The following is a 19,996-nucleotide window of genomic DNA, read 5'->3' on the forward strand; positions in this document are numbered from 1 at the left end:
GTGGCTTCAGATGTAATTCACAATATCAGAGACAGGGCAGTAAATAGGCCCAGGAAGGGAGTGATCAGTGGCTGGTTCACACTGAGATTCTAGATCCATTCTGGGGAAAACAAGAACTGGGAGATCTTTGTGGAAACTGGACCCCTATCACCATGATAGAGACCCTTCCAAGTACACAACTGCTTATGCCTAGGGATCTTTAAAGATGAGTCACTTGTGATCCACCCGCCATACAGTGAGAAGCTTCACTGGACACTGTTCTGAGTCCAGTATGTTGTTCACATAGAATGTTACTCCCCCAATGATTGTATCAGGGATTTATAGGACTCACCATATTTCATTCTGCTGTGATTTGGATCTTGGTAGGTTTTCTCCATCTGCTTAATGCCACTGAGAATTCGACCTCTGGAGGTGACTTTACTATGCCTCTGACCCACATGAAGATTGGCTCCAGGGGAGAAGGGCACAGTCCAATACTTTTGTGGGCATGCGTTAGCCTTGAATGGGTAGTCAGCAGGAAAGAGCCAGACAGGGTAGGAGAAGGAACTGAGGGGAGAAAAGGATGGTGTGACAAATAGCTTAGCCTTGATCACAATTCTGTCCTGATGCGATGTGTGGATATGTCAAGATTGTGAATTCCAAGAAATGCTTAGGGTTTCTCATTTTACAAAAGGCTAGCAAAAGGCAGGCTTTCTAGTGGCTTTTCAAAACAGTGAAAAGGAGGCTCTTATGCAGGTACACTTTGTGTGTGGGTGTGGAAGACCTAGTGGGAGAGATGACATCCTAAGGAGAGACCCTTGTGCCTGTCTCTACTTTTCTGTCCTCTAGCATCTTTTCACAGGCAAAGTCAGTTGAATCTGACCTTCAAAGACATAATAAACTTACACTGTCCACCCGCCAAGTCCTTTAAGGACAAAGAACTCTGCCAAGCCTGGAATGAGTAGAGATCTTACATCTCACTAAGCTTTTGGTTTCTTTTCTCTTTCAAACATGGGGTATTTTTAAGACCTCATTTCTCTCAGCTCAGACTGGAATACAAAGCTGTTTCTGTAAGAGAGAAAGAAGACAGTGAAAGCAGCCTGGGGCCCAGGTTCCCTCCCTTTCTGCTAGCCTGTCTCACAGCTTAATTTGCATACATCCTAGCCTTTGTCTCAGGCTTTCTAGAGGTTGAAAGATGGCCACAGGCAGGATGGGAGGAAATTAGGTCCCCACCCTTGTCCAAACTGTAAATCTCTTTTCCATCACTAGTTCCTAGTTCCTAATTTGTATGGAATAAGAAAACTGAAGCGGCAGGTTTGTGGACCCAAATGCCTAGTAACAACAGAACAAATTCCTTGACCTCTCTGATACTCTTTTTGTGTAAATGGGGACAGCGACCTCTCACTCCGGAGTCTCACAGGAGACTCCAGGTTATTTGTATGACATTTGGAAAATTACTGTGAAAGTGGAAGGCAGTCACAGGTGTTGCTTAACAAAGGAGAGGCCAGAACAGTCTATAGCAGGACAAGAAATAGCTTAGTCTTGGTCACAATTGAGTCCTAGTGTGATATGGTATGGGAGCACACACCCAACAGACACACACATCCCTTCCTCTGCCTATTCTTTTGAAGGCTCCTCCATTGATACTTAGCACCAGTACTTAAGAAAGAGACCCTGTGCTCCTAAGTGCATCATTGAGATGGTACTCTCTGCTGAGGACTCAGCTTCAAAAGGAAGTTCCTGTGTGGATGATATTATACAGATAGTAAATGAGCAATTAAGTTCTATTTGATATTAGTATCCAGAGGAGGACTTCACCTCTTCTTCCTAACATTCTGCTGAAAGAATTGAAAAAAACTTAGGTGGATGGATGGGTCATAAGGCAGATTTGGAGTGCTGAGAGAGACTTGCAGTTGAAAAGTCAAGCAGAGGAGATTAAAGTCTGGAAAATGCCTACAGAACTATTGAATTCCGCAGGAGAAATTTCCATATCAGAGCAGACCACTTGACCATATGCATTACGGCTCTGCCTGCCCCTCGTTGTAACTTTTATTAGGCTATTCCATCTGGCTCCTGGTCACAATTAGAAAACATCATATGTGAGGAATCTTTGCAGTCTGAGGTTTCGGTTCGCAGAGATTTAAAAAAATATTTCCACTTATCTTTATTGGGCTGCTTGTAAAAGGAATGAAGCTCTTTAAGCAGACATTGTCTCTATGCCGTGGAGAGAGAAGATGGTGAGCAGGCGATTAAGTTGTAGGATGGAGAAAATGGAGGATTGGTTTAAGTGGTTGGTTAGAGGGAAGACATCAGATGACACACTGAGCTATTAGGCTGTTTGCTTGGGTTGTTTAATGAGCATGGGGTCTGTGTGTGCTTGGGCATGTATTGAAGTGTGTGTTGGGTGCATGCTCCCACACCGTATCATACTAGGACACAATTGTGACCAAGACTTAAGCTGTTTCTTGTCCTGCCTTTTTCTTTCTTTACTCTCCTCACCTCTCCCTACTGCCTCCCCCACCTTTTTCTCTTTTCCCTCTCCTCTTTAACCTTTCTCTTCAAAGTCTGCTGCAGGCACTCTGCTTTTTTGTAAATGTAGGGTAATTGATCATTAACAGCTTAGAGAGGTATTAGAGGCGAGTAAAGGAGGCATTGCTTTTTCAAGTTTGTGCATCAAAGAAACTCTCTGGCTAAAAAGGATGAAAATGTTGACCAGGATATGGGGGCAGGCATTGAGTGCTTGCAAATATCACTTCAGTCAAGGACTCTAGGACTTTTTCCTTCTAGAAGAACTTTGTATTAACTAACGAGCTAACCAACTAAAAAGTGACCACTGTTTTCTAACATTATCATAGACAAGAGAGATGACCAGATGACCATGTTGGTTTGCTGCAGTTGACATAAAGGTACTGATTCTAAGAGGAGAGATGCCATCCCAGCTTATGAGGAGTTAGGGTCCCCACAAAATAAGCTCTAAGGCCCTGGGAAAGATCTTCAGGGTGGAACACACCAAGTCCCCACTTCACCCCTAAGAACTCTATTTAAGCCACAGTCTGCTGGAGTCAAAGTTATATTTTCAATGGAAAGTACATCTTTCCCTACTTTCTTTGGGGTTGGGAAAGCAGGAACAGGCTTTTAGGCAAGTTCAGGCTGTGCCCGTTTCTTGCCAGATGCTATTGTTTGCCTCTTGCTCCACGCTTTGTTCTGCATTCTTCTTAAGTGGTACTCTGGGTAGCTTGGATTCGCTAAGTTAGACAGTCACAATTTCCTGGCAACCGAATACATTCCTGCCTTGTAGTTTTTAAGTGCAAGGTCATTCAGATGACATGAGATGCAGTGGAAAATAGCGTCCTTGTTTCCAACAAACAAACAAACCTCTTCTTAGTATTCGTTTAAGATAGTGGGAGTGCTGCAAGTAAGTACAAAAGTTTATCCCCTCGCCTAAATGGGCATTAGCTCAAGAAATGGCCTCTCTGTTTTGCCATCATCCATAAATCACCAGCCTGTAAAAATCAAAGGCTGACAATATTTGGTTACCTGTGGCAATGATGGACTTTCTCCTACTAACATTTGCTTTCCTGTCCTCGGTTCTCCATAAGGATTGGATCCTTTCTCCCTTCACCTCTGACCTGGACTTCCTGTCTCAGCATAAACATCTCTCTTTCGTTCCCACAGATGCCTGCAGAAGAGCAGTGAACCGGCCTAAGACCGAGAGGCCTGTTTGTGTTTATTTGGTTTCTTCTGCAAAGCACTCTAACTGGACATGATCACTGCTGTCCCACTGCCTTTGAGGCAGCTTCGAGTAATGGTGTGCAGATGTCAAATGCACCGTGTTTGGGCACCAGGTAGTTTCATTCTAGTCTCATTTGCAGAGACGACTGGATTATCCTCAGGGTGTTTTTCTCCAAGAAGCCAGTTGACCTAGAAAAAGCAAGCACCACTCAACAATGGAGCTACATGCTATAAAAATACAGAACATTTACATAGCTCTTGGCTCCAAGTAGGAACACTTAAGAACTGGGTAAAATTGTGGCTTTTTTTCTCTCCTTTTCTCCTTCGTTCAAACATGACAGTTATGAGTCTCTTTCTCAGTTCACACCATCTGACATGGACAGCTAAGGAGGCTGTGTCAATAAAGCAGACCATTTCAAAGAGTCTCGAGGCTGGTAACTTGGACTGGCGGTCCCAAGCTGTAAATAATACCCTGCCTAAGGGGTCCAGTACATGGGTTCTGTTGATCTCTTGGTGGGCACTAGGATTAAGTCCTGTTAGTTCCAAGAAAAGAGTCCTCTATTGTCATCCCACATCTGACAGTGGATACCAATCCTAATGGAATTATTTTTATTAACCATTATATTTATTATAATATACTTAAGGTAAATTTACCATTTCAATCATTTTTATATATCTTTTTATTGTTTTAATTTTTAATATGTGCTTTGAAAATGGCTTACAAAACAATAGGGGTTTTCATACATGTTTCGTCTTGGAATCTTTACATAGCATATCATACGCAGATGCCTTTTTCCCTAAAGATTCATTTTGTCTTTAATTATGCATATGTACATGTATCTGTGCTAGGGTAATACACCCGAGTGCAGATGCCTGCAGAGGCCAGAAGAGGACATTGGGTCTCCAGGAGCTGGAGGCATAGGAAGCTGTGAGCTGATAGGTGTGGGTAATGGGAACCACTCAGGTCCTCTAGAAGAGCAGCAAGTACTCTTAACTGCTGACCCACTTCTCCTGCCACAATACTTGGATATTTATAGTAACTCATTCCAACAATTTTAAGAGGATTTTGCAGTGTCATTAAATACATTTGCAAAGGCCAGAAATCATCATCACCGTGTATTTCACAGGACTTTTTTTTTTTTTTTTTTTTTTTTTTTGAGACAGGGTTTCTCTGTAGCCCTGGCTGTCCTGGAAATCACTTTGTAGACCAGGCTGGCCTCAAACTCAGAAATCCACCTGCCTCTGCCTCCCAAGTGCTGGGATTAAAGGCTATGCCACCATGCCTGGCTTCACAGAACTTTTAAGCATCCCACACAGAGACTCTCTGAACATGAACTTCCTAAACATGAACACCCCACGACCTCCCACCTGGTCATCACCACTTCTGTTCTCTGTGAATCTGACTAGTCTAGGTACCTCAGATACCTACACATGTGGATCTTCTCCTTTCACCCCCTAACAGCCCTGCTTCTCTCTTTATCAACACTAACCATCAATAGTGTAGAGTAGCCTTCTAGCTTAACTCTACATATGTAATGTCATGAGTCTCCCATTAAATTAAAAAACAAACCGAAACAAAACAACAACAACAACAACAAAAATGGTGAGTACATGTAACATGCCCTGGAAGTCATTTAGGTTTACCTAAAAGTATGTTTGTTTTGTTTGTGTGTATGTATGTGTGTGTGTGTGTGTGTATATATATATATATATATATATATATATATATATATATATATATATTATATACACATATATGTACACATATATATATATGAGTGTGTGTGAGTGTTTGTATGTTTGTTCTTCCATATCAATACTTATTAACTCTATTTCTTTGAGACAAGGTCTTTCACTCAGCCAGTAGCTAGGCTGATAGCCAGCAGGTCCCAGAGATTCTCCTGTCTCCCCACAGCCTTATATGCCCTCCCAACCACTGGAATTATAGGCATGAGCATCACCACATCAGGCTATGGTGTTGGGGATTGGAGTCCACATGTTTGTGAGTCTTTGAAGGACATACTCTTATCCACAGAGCCATCTTCACAGCTCTTATCATTAAGGCTTAATTCTGTGTTTACTGGCTTTATCATATTTCATAAGATGGATATAATACAATTTACTTAAATTCCTATCCAGTAAGAGGACGTGTCTCTAGTTTTGTGTTATTATCTGTGAGAAATAGACATGAATAACCTTATACACCCTTCTGTGTGCATACGCAAATTCTCCGTATCATAACTCCTGGGAGAGGAACCGCTCATTCAAAAGGCTTAACATCAAAATGTACTTAACATTTTGATAGTTGCTGCCAAATTGTTTTTCAAAGAGGCATCATCGAGTTACACAGTCTCTAAATAAACAGTGATGCAGTACTTCCCGCCTCCACCCCAGTACTTGATTTTATTAGTCTTCTAAACTTCTGGTATTCTGACAAGAGCTTCATAAAATTTACAATTTTCAGTTACTTTCTGTCCTAGGAAGAGAATCTGAGCAGGAAGGACAAGAAAGAGAGGGAAGGGAAGCTGACTTGTTCCATGGGTGTTGGAGACCTCCAAGTGATGGCATGGTCTGGACCAAAGCCATTAAGTTCAGATAGTTCTGAAAGGTGTTTGATGGCTCATTTCTCCTGTATCCATAAGCTATGTAGGTCCTGCTATGTGGGCAGCAGTGCCCAAGATTGTCTGTGTTCTTGTGAGTTGGCTGTGGGAACCTTTTTGAACAGCAGTTTTTGGCTTTAGGAGCAACAATGGTCTTAGCTGTTTTATGGCCTGTCTTGAATCAGTTTCCGTCTTCTCACTGAGGATCTTCATGCACACCACTGGAATTAGCTACTCATGTTTCCTGAAGAGAAATGTGATTAGAACCAGAAACTGAAGCAAACACTAATTTGACCCCAATAGACCATGACCAGTTTGTCTAGGCTGACTTCTTTCCCTATGGAAGGCCAGCCATTTTTTTTTTTCTGGAAACAATATTTATTATAGCCTTGAGAAGTGGAACCAAAGTATAGTCCTTCCCTGAGATCAAGGACTACTTTGGCCACTAAGTATTTCAGCTGCTCACAAAGAGAGAAAGGGGAGACATATGTGCTATTGTGATGGTTTGTCTTAATTATCAAATTGGTACAATTTAAAATCATCTGGGAAGAGAGTCTCAATGAGAGACTATTCAGATTATGTTGGCCTATGAGAGTATCAGTGGGAGACATTTTTTGGTTATATTAATTGAGGTAGGAAGACACTCCCTCTGCCCATTGTGGGCAGTGTCATTCTCTATGCCAGGGAATCCAGGACTATATTGATATAGAGAGAGGACTGGGCATAAGTAAGTAGGCATGCATTCATTCTCTTTCTGCTCTTGACTCTGTATATATTTAGCTGATTCAGTTATCTGCCTTGACTTCCCTGGGATGAAGGGACCATCTATCCTACTGACTCTACTTCTATAACAATTTCTAATTGTGTCTTCTTCTCATCCATACCTTGATTTAGTACCATTTTTTCTCTGGATGACCTAAGCCTGATTCCCTCATTTTAACAGTCCCTTGAGTTATAAACTGATTCATATTGCCTATACTTCCTGTTTCTTGCAGGATGACCATCAGACCTCTGAGTCCTGATGACATCCGCTCCCTCTTTTCCAATGATGACAGCCCTACTGGTCTTCTCCAGATGTACTTAGCCTCTCAGGCTTCAGGGCTCTACCTACAGTGAACTTTGCCAGAGGCTTTCTTTCCTTAGCTCTTTGTACATCCAACTCCTCATCTTCAAGTTTCTTGAAATGTCATTTTCTTAGACAGACTATCGTATGGCCTTACTAGGTCTGGTCCCTTACCTTGAAAGCACTCTACCAATGCTGGCCAAAATTTGGTAGTCTTTGTCCATAATTGTCAATAAGTCTTACTTGTCCCTTATACTGCTAGGTCAATACATGTTGAAGATGAGTGTATTATAGTCTCCTTTGCCTGCTGCCTGTCAAGTAGTGAATACTCAGTAAATACTTGCTGGGTGTATCAAGGGAAGCCAGGTGTTTCCAGTTTAGAGCCCCGTACCCCTCTCTTTAGAAATCTGATAACTAAGGTCCATAGTTTCCAGAATTCCCACATGTTGAGGGATCCCTGTGTACCAGGTGTGGCTTCTGGCATTCTCTTTAGTGTGCAAAACAGGGTCTGTTGCTTGCTTGATTCACTTCACCTCAAAGCAATTTTGCAAGGCTATTATATTCTCTTTATCCCCATTTTACAGTTAGGAATGTCAAAACAACTCTTACTGAGAATGACAGGAAGAAAGCTTACTTGTATTACAGCCCAGGTTGGGGTTGGTTCCTGACAACTTTGTAAGAAAGGGAAAGCCCATTGCACCCTGAATTTGCTTATTTTGCATTGCATCTTTTAAAGCCTGTTAGGTGATTGACTAGCTGCTTCCAAATGAACCAAAGAAGATAAGGATCTTAGAATTGATTATCTTGCTAGAGTCCTATGCATTTGAAAGAAGGAATCCTTGGGGGAAAATAGATTAACCAAAAGGAGTAATTCTCCCTGGTGAGAATCCTAGAGTTTGCTGGGAGAAGGAGTTTACTCTGAGAAAGCCTGTGACCTTGTCACTCATTTTCCTGATGCCACATGGGAGAAAGGCCACTCCCTAGGTCTTCTGGGTGAAGACAATCCAGCCTTGCATAATCCCACTTTTGTGTCCCTGACTGCCTAAACTCGTGTTGCATCTTCCAGGGCGGAAATTGTCTGAATTGCTTTGTAAGGATGGATGAGAGGCCAGAGGAGCTGTGCTTTCTCTCCCTGGCCTTTGGGAGGCATTTAGGATCACGCTCTCAGTGTCAAATATAGAGACACAAACCTCCTTTAATTTACTTAATTCACTTATTTTTATCCCAGACTTTCCACAAAGGGAGTCAGCCAGCACGTATTCCTGTCTGCTTGGAGACACCCTGGGACAAATAGCACAAGCAGGCAGCAGGTCAGACAGGCTGTGGTTTGACTCCCAGGTTCAATGCCTCATAGAGTGTGCTGGAAACTTTTTGATTTGAACTTTTGCTTCCTGTGGGATAAGGATGATGGTTTGTACTCTTGATCCTTGGCTGGAGATTAAGCATCATCTGTAAACCATCTAGCAGACAACTCACTCAGGTAAACGTCACACAATAGCTTCAATTTCCAAACGGAAAGGAAGAACATACAAAACCATATTTTAGGGCTAGTAACACTGTCCTCTACCATTTCCTGACCCAGTCTAATACATTTTGCTAGATCTTAGGCACTGTGTGTGTGGGTGTGTGTGTGTGTGTGATTTGCACTTTATATCTATTTCTCCCTGATTCATCTTACATGAATTTTATGTTTTGAGAGAATGTGTGATTCATGTGCTAATTAGTCCCATTGGTTCTGGAGAGTGATTTTGAAAGAATTAGTATGTATCTTTCAACTATTTCCATATTTTAGGATTCTTACCTATGCTCTATTTACTCTCTTGAGTTACTGTAATGCCATAAAGAACTTACTGAAAGACATTTTCCTGGGACTATAATCAGGACAACTCTTGGAAAGTCCGATAATTGCCTTTTAAACAGTTAATGGCATAGAATGATTTTTATTTTCAACATTGAGGTTTCAAATGAACATACGTGTGGTGAATGTCAACAACCACACTATTTAAGTATTGCATAGCCTTAAAAACATATCTCAATGGCTGTTTAAATGTAAGTCAAAGTAGATTGAAGGCTGAATATAGAGGAGCCATAGGACATGCGGTTCAATAAGATCAATAAGCCTGCAGAGGGTTTGGTGTGACACTTGTGCCTGTGTTTTCTGGATCTGATAAAGAACAAGTTCTTTATATAAAGAGCGGACAAATGAACGGGAATCGTGGATCTATCTCCCAGTCCCATTTGACCTAGATAATTCCAATCACTCTCAGGTTTGTTACTATAGCTTTAACTCCTTTTGCAAACTGTGGTCAGAGCCTAAGATGTGCTAAACTGATAAACTGATGAATGAAAAGGGATGCAATCTTTGCTGTCTTAGAGTTTTGAGGTGAGTCGGGCCCTTCCTCTTAGCCCTTCGGCTTCCAGGATTCTGAAAAGGAAACTTCTGGTGCTTAAGCTACCCAGCCTGTGGTGTTTTGTCATGGTTGCAGAAACATACTAATATAGCCACGTTAGCCCCATAAAAGAAACTTGGTGTTACCAGGGGCCATAGGGAACTCTGGCATGTTTAAGTAGGGGTTAACGTGATCAGTTCTATGCTTTAGCAATATGACTCTACATGGAAAAGTCACTAGGGTTCGGGAGAAGAATACACCTGGGCTCTCCAGGGATCTTAATTCAGAATCTTTATCTCTTCTCATAAAAAATATTTTTAGTTATGTGTATGTGTATATGTGGTGTGTCTGTGCCTGTGTATGCGTGCAGGTGCCTAGGGAGACTGGAAGAGGGTGTCTGAGTCCTCGGAGCCTGAGTTACAGGTACTTGTGGGTTCTAGGACATGAATCCTAGTCGTCTGAAAGAGCAGAAAATCCTGTTAACTGCTGAGCCATCTCTCCAGTCCCCAGAGCTTGGTTTCTAATGAAGGAAATTTAGGTAGGGCGAGTTCTTGGAAGAATGGTCACATAAGATCACAAAGACCCACGATTTGGACACCAAGTGGGGGTACTATTTTCAGAGATCTACTTTTTGACCTTGTCAAAATTGAAATTCACCAAAAAACAAAAAACAAAAACAAAGACAAAACAAAACCAACCAACAAACAAACAAACACCACTCTGCAGAAAGTGAGGGGCACTGCTGAGATTCTGGCTCATCTGCTGCCTCCTATTTCTTGGCCTTGGAGGCTCATCTTGGTCAACTCTACAGACTACTGAGAGGATGGGAGGCAAGTTTCCTAACTTCTGCTAGATACTTCCTCCTCCAGCCTCTTTGGTACTTCCAAATGAACTCAATGTTTGGTGTTCAGACCATTTATGCGTCAGCTTTATAAAAAAAAAAAGCAAGAATACTTGCAAAAACTATTATAACCATTAAGCAAAATAAAGCAGAAACTGAAGAAAAAAGTTTAGACAGTCATTTATTTATTTCCTTGAAATAAGGTCTTGTCAGGTAACCCAGGCTGGGCTCAAACCCACAATCTTGCCTCTGATTCCAGAGTACCACCAATCCCCACTGTAAGGAGCTAAATTAAACTGAAGCCTGTTTTGTGTTTTATCTAGGTTTCTGCATGCTGGCACTTTGAGCTGGAATCCACTGAGTGGCTCTCCTGATCCGGACATCAGGCTTCAAGTGGCCTGGTCAGGAATGTAAGTCACATGTCTACCGTTGGCAGCTGGTCAGCTTAGGGGGCTGACCACTGGCTGTTGGCCTCTGGTCTGCATCATGTGGTCTCTTGAGTCTCTCAGCAGGACAGCCTAGACAAAAGGGCAGGCCCTAATGAGCAGGCACTTTTTAAGAGGCTGCTGACTGCAGACTTGCTAATTTGGCCAAAGCAAACCCCAAGGTCAACCAGAATGAAGGGTGAAAAACCAAGCTTCACATCTTCTCTGGAACTATTGCTAAGCCACATGGTAAAGGGGTGTGGAAATGGTGGAGGGAGTCACATGCTCAGCTTTCTAATAATGCCCCTCCTCCAGTTAAAGTCATTCTCTCTACAATGTTGATAAATGTTGGCACATTCACATCCTGTCCTTAGCAGAGCTTTAAAAGCAGCTTCAGTTGAAAAACAAAACGATTTTAGCTTCATCCGGAGGACTATTGTCTGGGAAGTCACAGAATTAATGTGGTAATTATTGTGGACCAATTATGTCCTCTCAAAATTCACTTGACTTTATTAAGAAGCAGGGTCATTTCTGTTAGTTAAGCTGAGGTCATATTGAAGTAGGCTAGACCCCTAATCTGGTAAGACTGGAGTTCTTCTAAGAAGATGGTCATATGAGGACAGAGGTGTGGAGAATATCGTGTGATGACAAGGGATGCCTGCAGTGGCACTGTTGCACTTAGGAGCACTGGCTGGCACGGGGAGGATGGTGAATCAGTGAAGCATTTCCCTGGGATCCTGGGACGAGCATTGCTCTGTTGCTCTACAGACACTGATATCAAACTCTACACATCAGAAGTATGACACTGGCGCACATCTGCTCCTAAAATGTGTGGTATCTTTGTTTGTTTGTTTGTTTTAAATAAATAAAAGGTAAGTGTTAGGAAATGTAGCTCAGTGGTTAGTCATATGCTCAACACGTGCAAAGTCCTGGACTCAGTTCCCCCATACTTAAATATAGAATTAAATGCATATGATACAAAGAAAACCACATTAGATTGCATCTCCCACCTTTGAGATCATTCTTACTATGGAGCCTTGACTGTCCTGGAACTCATATGTAAAAACTTGACTGGTCTCAAACTCATAGAGATCTATCTGCCTCTATAGGAATGGAAGACGTGTGCCAAAATGTTCTGCCTGCTGCCTTTTGAGAACCGGAGGCTAGGGAGATGACTCTGGGTAAAGTACTCACTGTACATGAGGAGTGCCAGAGTTGGGATCCCTAGAACCCACATGAAAAGCCAGGTGGGTGTGGTAGCATAGCAATTCTTTAATCTTGGCAGGCTGGCAAAAGAGACAAGGGATTACCCAAGCAAGCCAGCCAGCCAGTCAGAGGAGCTGAAGCAGTAAGCTTGGGGTTCAGCAAGAGACCCTGACTCAATATATCAGGTGGAAAGCAATCCAGGAAGACTGACTGATATTAGTCTCAGGCTTGACAGGTGTATCTACCTCACACACTCAAGCATATGTCCACACACACATGCATGCACACACATATGCGTACATTAAAGAAAGATTGTCAACCACAGTACCACACTAAAATAAACACTCGATACTTAAAAATCTCTGTATAATCCCAACTGTCAGTGGCCCGTCATTACATGTTCAAAGACATTGATTTCACAGATTCTATTCAATAAGTCATTAAAATTTCCCCTATAATATTGCCTTTTCTGGGCTTACATTCTTGAGGAAGTCATTGGAATGAAAGCCTTCCAGTTAATTTGAAAATGCTCTACCCCTAAAATGTTTCTTAGTACTGAACTTGATTTTAAAAAATATATAGCTTAATCTCAGATCTTGGAATATTAGAAAATCAAGGAGTTGATTTTTTAGACTAGGCAGAAGGTGCTATTTGACTTCTAAATAAGATAAGCAAATTGAATCACAGTCCCCCCTCCCTTCATAGAGATAGTTTAAATTAACTTGTAACTACTTTGGTGGAATCAAATTCTAGTTATTTTTCTTCCTTTTGCATGAAAATAATGAAAATGAAGGTAATGAAATCTAAAGTTTCTGAATCTGGCAAATGCCAGCTAATCAAGAGACTTCATCTGTCGTGACTATTTTGAGCAACTGATCATTTCCATCAATCAACCGAGCAACCCTGATAAGCCAATCACCTTTTAATCGATGTTGAGCCCCTGAAAAGTTGCCATAGATACCAGAGTCTACAGCCATCACAACAGAAGGGAAGGTTAGAATTGGAAGTGACAGGTGTATTCATCACATAGTTAACAAGCCTTTGAAGGGAAAGAGAGAGTTTGTCAGAGTCCTTAGGCTGGGTATAAAAGATTGCAAAGAACACTCAAACAATTCCCAAAGAGCACTTCAAAAGCAGAGGGGGAAAGATCCGTTTTTCATTAGAAATGCAGGAAGATGTTTGCCTGAAATTCTAGCTTCAAGTCCCCAGTCCCTTGAAGTTGTGCTTGGCTGTCAGTTACCAGGGGTCACCAACGAGTTATCTTAAGGAGTGAGTTTCCTTTTACCCTCCTTTCCGGTTTGCATTAGAAGTAATAAACGTAGCTGAAAGCATGGGGCACTGGCTCCCGGAACGTGCAATTCTGATTGCACTGTCTATAATAAAAAAAAATTGTGGGGGAAAAACCCACCAACAATACAAGAAATGTAATCAGTTGCCAGTTTTGGAATGAAAGAAGGTGGAATTATGTTCTGATTGTACATAAGCCAGTATATGGAGCCGGTACACATATTGAATGCTCTGAATTTTGCAAATGGTTGAAAATGAAGGAGCAGATCCACTTCAGATGAGGAGGATTACTATATTTAAATCGAATAGCGTGTGGTTGAGCATTCTTTGCCAGCTGTGTCAAGTATGGCCTCATATTCTCCATATACAATCAGCAGTGGCACTGTGCATAAACAGAGACCTCATCCTTCCTCAGAAGAATACACTGGAGGAGGAGTCAGGAGACCAACATCCCCGTCCTGGCACTCCATGCCATGCCCTCACTGTAGACACATGTTCACCTGGAGGGTGCAGAAGTGAGGATGTCTATTTACCAAGTTGCTAAGAGTGTCATCACTCTCTGATGTTCTTTGAGTCTAAGGTGATCCATACATAAACACACAGCCAGCCATGGTGCATGGGTCGCCATGTCTCTGTGTGTGTCTTATTTCATTTTCAGCTGTACTCAGCTATTGTCACACGTGTCTCAGGAAGCCCTGTGCACCTCTATAATTCCTGCTTTTAAATTGCGTCTTAATGTATGAGAACCATGGAAGCAACCTGGTTGAAACAGGTTGATTAGTGAGACAATGCATTTCCAAGTAAGGTTCCAATGGACATTAGTGCTCCATGTATGGTTGTGTAGGTGTCATGGGTCCCACGCAGGACTATCTGCTGCATAAGGAGTAGGTGCAGTTTCCTTGGCTTGCTTGGTCTGGGCAGAAGAATCCTGGTCTCAGTGGCCACTTGGCCAAGCCTTGTGTTTCTCCCCTTTTTAGTCCCTACAGGGGATCTTTATTTGGAATTTTGTTATGGAAAGGAGCCGAAAGAATCAATGTTAGGGAATAAACTGCTTACCAAACAGTTAATTTGATCTCATAGTTTATATGTATAATCCATATGTAAGTTAATAACTCAGTGTGGGTCTTTTTCTAAGTACTTCTGATTTCTCCTCTTCTGGCTCAGATCATGGCTATGGTGGCTTATCGCTCACTTGCGTCGTTCTAAGTATGGCTTCTATTGTTCCACCACTTCAGCCCTTCCCACCCTCTGCACAGCTAATAATCTTAATGCCTTGAAAAAAAAATGTTTCAATGCCTTGCCAGTCTATGCTTCTAATCTACTTTAATGGAATTGTGTTATAAATCTTATTCTGTTACTTGCATTTTTGTACTCAACGAGCAATTATAGTTCAGTCTTTATGGTACATGCCTTCGTCTCTCTCATTTGATATTCATTTAGCAAAATAGTTGTTGGTAACATAGTATGTGTTAGAAACTGTTCTGAGCTAGAACAGGCAGTGGTGACTTACCCCAAAATAAGATCTCTGTTCTCATAGAAACCACATTCTACTTAAACTAGATAGATAGTAAATGAATAAACGCATAGTTATGTGACATATGATAGTGTTTTGGCCAATAATGAGTGACCTGCATATATACCAGTAGTCCCACAGAAGTGACAAAGAGCTGAAAAGTTCCCACTGGCTAGTGGTGCTGTGGCTATTACAATGTCATAGCATGTCAGTATTATTCGTGCATGTGGTGATGCTTACATAAGCAAACCTACTGTTCTTCCAGTCATGGAAAAGCATAGCAATGTAATTAGTTTCAGTACACAATACTTGGTGATGAATAGTTCTGTTATTGGCTTTTGTTTTCCTGTTCTACAGTTTCAATCACTGTTACAGCATGGACACTTTGTACTTATATAACTAAAGTCTGCTGTAAGGCAGAGTGTTGTATTTTCCTGGCAACAGCTCATCCATCTTGTGTTTACAGTTTCTTTTGATGGTCATCAAGAGGCCACATGGAGTGACTGACCTGCACTGTCTAGGCTTTTATAAGTACTCTACAATGTTTGCATACTGGTGAAATAGCCTAGAGATGGATGCAGTTCTCAGGGTAGACCCCTGTTGTTAAGCAATGCAATTGTCAACAAGGAAATGTGGGAGAATGATCAAGGTTCTATGCCGAATAAAAGTTAAAGAGCTGCTGGTTTCTTGAGGTCTTATAGATATGGAGGTTGGTTTGGCCAGGTCCTTAGAGGCAGGTCACATCTGAGCTGTGTCTGAGGGGAGAATGATGTTCCAGACAGAGGGTACTGAAGTACAGCATTAATTAATTAAACAAAAAAACAAAAGATATGCATTTAGAAGCAAAAGAATGACCTGAACGATTGGTGAATGAATGCCTTCAGCAGGAGGTACTAAGGACATTCTGATGGACTGCAAGCATTTTCTGCCCTTATTGTCCTTGTTCTTTTTCCAGACCAAAGGTGGGGGTATGAATGGGCAGAGGGCACAAGCCACGGAACATAGCCACTGAGTCTTTAAGTGTTCTTTCTCAACAGCAGTGACTCCTTTTCCTTTCCTCCCAAACAGACACTGATGACGCCGATGTGTCAGGCGCAGCACTAAGCACCAGGAGTACACTGCTCAACTCTGTCCTGACCCCTCTGCAACTTGTATTCCCAGCTTCCCTCCTTTGCACTGCATGTGAGGGGATGCATCTCTCATGTCCCCCTCAATCCTTCCAGAAGCTTCCTGGCCATGGGAGAAGCACTGGACCGCCTTCTCTGTGTTCCCAACATGACACCACCTGCCTTTTACTATCTTGCCTTTTCTTGGTCACTGATCAGACTTTCAATCTGCCAAAGGCTATTCAGAAGGATTTTATTTTATTTAGTCTTTTACTGGGGCAATAAGAAATGTACAAATTAATAAGATGATATTTGCTAAAAAACAAAATTAGAAATCCAGCTGAGTTTCACAACATTAGGATGTGCTAATCACGGTTCCCCAAACCAAGAGTGCACTGGGTGGAATATGTTTATGTTTTGCTGGCACAGAGGCAGTAACCTGATAAAAGTAAGCAGTGTCCTGCTTCAGGGCAGCATGTGCCTAGATGTTCATTTATGGGAGGGTTGTTTAGAAGACTCCGTACTTTCTCATGGATTCAAATCTGTAACTTTTAACAGAAACCATTTGCGAGGCCACAGTTTACCTGATATGCTGCCCAAGTTGCCCCTTGGTACTATAAAACCTTGCCAAACCTCACAGTATCTCCATTACCATCTCCGTTCCCCCAGAAGTTAATCTGGTTCATTGTCAGATCTTGTCCCACTTAAGCAAGCTACCCTGATACCCACTGTACTCTCCACGGTATGACTATCTACACGAGATTGCTGTTTGCTAGTGGGATTGACTGTGGCTCTCTCCTGTCACTCAACAATGGTTCCTGGGACCAGAATGAGTCCAGAGTCTCAGCGCAGGGTCTGAAGTATGTGAGGCTTCTCTCTCAACTTCTAAACATCCCTGTCTGTCCCCTTGCTCTTTTCACTTCTCTGAGGTCTTCCCTCCTCTCCTTGTCTGCCTGAAGATTGTCTCTCCTTTTTCAGCATTTACTGGAGGTGTTGTAGATTCCCCCAATCCCTTCCCATGGCAGGGAGTCCTTTGTTTCTTCTGTGAGATTATTGTAGTGTTCTGTGAACATTTGTTAATGTGCTTCTCCAGTTGGATGCTGAGCTTCTTGGCGTCAGAAACTGCATCTTCCTCCTTTTTTTTTCTAGATGCACAGTGAAGGCGGGCAGCCTGCAATTGTATAGATGGGTGTGTTTATGGCCATGGTGCTGGGACCAGGCCTGGGAATGAGGGTGCCCCTTCCTTCTGACATGGAGATCCACATGTGCATCTGAAGGGACAAGACCTGAGGTGGGGGCTTTGGGTTGAAAAGTATTGGTAAATCTTTAGATCACTAAGTGTTTGTGAGTATTTGTGTGTGTATTATGAGTACATGTGTTTGTATATGTGTATGTATAGGTGTGTGTTTTTGTATGTGTGTGTTTGTATATATTTGTGTATATGTGTGTGTTTGTGTATATATATATGTGTATGTGTGTATGTGTGTATGTGTTTGTCTGTGTATGTGTTTTTATATGTGTATGTATGTGTGTGTTTGTGTATATATGTGTGTATATGTTTGGTATGTGTTTGTGTGTGTATGTGTGTTTTTAAGTATGTGTATGTGTGTATCTGTGTGTCTGTGAGTGTGGATGTGTTTAGAGGCTGTGTCATAGGATCTGTGTTGGGGGTACTAAGGGAAATAAGTCTGCAAAGTCAAGCCAGAGTCTCAAATGCCAGACTAAAGCATTTTTATTACTCTCAGTACCATAGGGAATGCCAAGTGTTATTTGAACCTGGAAATAACATAATCCTAAAGCTACTCACACAGGATCGACACAGTCCAAAGGTGCTTTAGAGCACTAATTGGCCCATTGTATCTAGGTTGATGTAGGAGAGAGTGCAGGCAGGAAGAGAGATTGAGAATGACAGGGATAGCTCTGGAACAAACGAATAGAAGTTAGCATGCTGGAGTGCCAGAAAGACATGAGCAACAAAGTTTGCCCCAGCTCTCGGGCTCTGTTAAGCATCAGACATGCCTTGAGATATCTTCTCAGTGGTTGTGTCTTTGGGTCAATCAGAGTTCTGCTAGGGTGAGTCTGATGCTGTAGGTACAAAGAAATCAAGAGGAAGGAGGATTGAGCTAAGATTTCCAGCAGTGAAAGAAGCTGGACTCTCCCACCTACCATGGGTGACTCTTTCTCCCAAGGTAGAATGGAGATTTGGTTTTTCTATTGATGCTAACAAAGTCATAATCAGCAGAGCTCCTCTACTGAAATTCACCTTCTGGGCATGAGCTCAACAGCCTAATTAGGTATAAAGTTTATGTTTCAACTCCTCAGAAGTGGATAATAAAGCTGAATGGTTCTTGGGGCTTTGCCTTGTTGATTGAATAGCCTTGGTGACATATATACCACATCTATACCCAGAAGCCAAACAGGGCAACCTGATGTCCAGAGTTTGGAGTGGAATCCTTCCTTGCCTGTTAATAAATAGATCCAAGACCTACTTGCTGATAGATTGATTGCTATCACTGATGTGTGTGTGTGTGTGTGTGTGTGTGTGTGTGTGTGTATACACGCGTGCTCGTTCATGCACACATGTGTGCAGAAGCCAGAGGTTGGCATTGGTGTCTTCCTTAGTCACACACTCCATCTTATTTCTTCGGAAGAAGGTCTCTCTCTGAATCTGGAGTTTGTTTTCTAGTGTCGGAGTCACAGGCATACACTGTTGTACTCACAGTTCTACAGGAGTTTCCAGCTAATGCTTGTGTGGTAGGCACTTCACTGATTAATATCCATCTCCCCAGTTCTTGATAATACACACACACACACACACACACACACACACACACACACACACACACACACACACACACACTTTGGAGAAGCATCACACTGTTTCCACTGAGCTAAGAGGGACAGTATTAGACACTCTTAGATCCTGAACCATTCTATTGCTCTTCTTGTGCCTTTTTGGTGCCAATTTCATGTAGATGTCCTGACAGGGTCTTTCCCAGTGACAATGCTTACTACTGGTTCTCTGACAGTGAGGTTTGAGATACTTTGGAAGGCCACTTGACACTCCAGCATGTGTTGCCTGGGAATAGAATGAATTATTGTCCCTCTTCTCCTCTCCCCTAAGTTCCCTGTTCACTCTTCTTTCCTTATCTCTTGCTTTCCTTTGCCTTTTTGCGACAGGGTCTCATTCTACAGCTCAGGCTGTCCCAAATCTTACTATGTCTGTCTGGACTTTATGGTAATCTTTCTGCCTCTGCCTCCCAAGTGTTGGAATTACAGACATGAGCCATTATGTCCAAGCTGAAAGGTCTACATTTAAGAGATCCAATTCCTCCAACCATCCAAGGCCTCTCTACTCTCTGCCCAAGGGCCATGCTTTTGGCTCCAGGTTTTCTTTCCACACTATCTCCTGTTTTGCTAAAAGTAGTGTACAATGTTCATGGAACATGATGCCCTCAGAAGGATAAAGATTTTTCCCTTTGACTTGTATAAGAGTGGAAAAAATGGCTAATAGAAGCCAAGCCAGGTAATTTTTTGTTGCTCCCTAGGTGTACTTGACCTCTGGGTTCTGATCAGTTGTACATGGTGACAGGCCTGCTGTGGCCTCAGCAGAGTGGATTGGAGAAAGATAAAGGGTAGGGAAGATGGATTGTCTGAGAGTACCTAACGTCAGTGAACCAAAGTGGCAGGTTAGAATACTCATTTCCAAAGTGTGGGCTCTGGACTGTCAGCCCAAGCGAGTATCACTATGGAGTGGGGTGAGAATGCACTTGGGGGCGGTCTTATCCTGTGGAAGCCACACTCAGAGCCTCTGAGGGCAAGACTCAAAAACTATATTTTGATAACTCCTCTAG

The 19,996-nt window shown here is 42.3% G+C and overlaps 1 long non-coding RNA gene across 2 annotated transcripts in view; it reads left to right on the forward strand.

The window, feature by feature from the left end:
• Positions 1–19,996, forward strand: part of Gm32622 — a 157,611-nt gene that overhangs the window by 91,420 nt on the left and 46,195 nt on the right. For both annotated transcript variants that reach the window (XR_865555.3, XR_865557.2), the window contains one exon: positions 10,929–11,015. This is a non-coding gene — a long non-coding RNA (predicted gene, 32622). The remainder of the gene's footprint in view (positions 1–10,928; positions 11,016–19,996) is intronic.

The sequence above is a fragment of the Mus musculus genome, chromosome 1 (assembly GCF_000001635.26).
Source record: "Mus musculus strain C57BL/6J chromosome 1, GRCm38.p6 C57BL/6J".
NCBI classification, from domain to species: Eukaryota; Metazoa; Chordata; class Mammalia; order Rodentia; family Muridae; genus Mus; species Mus musculus.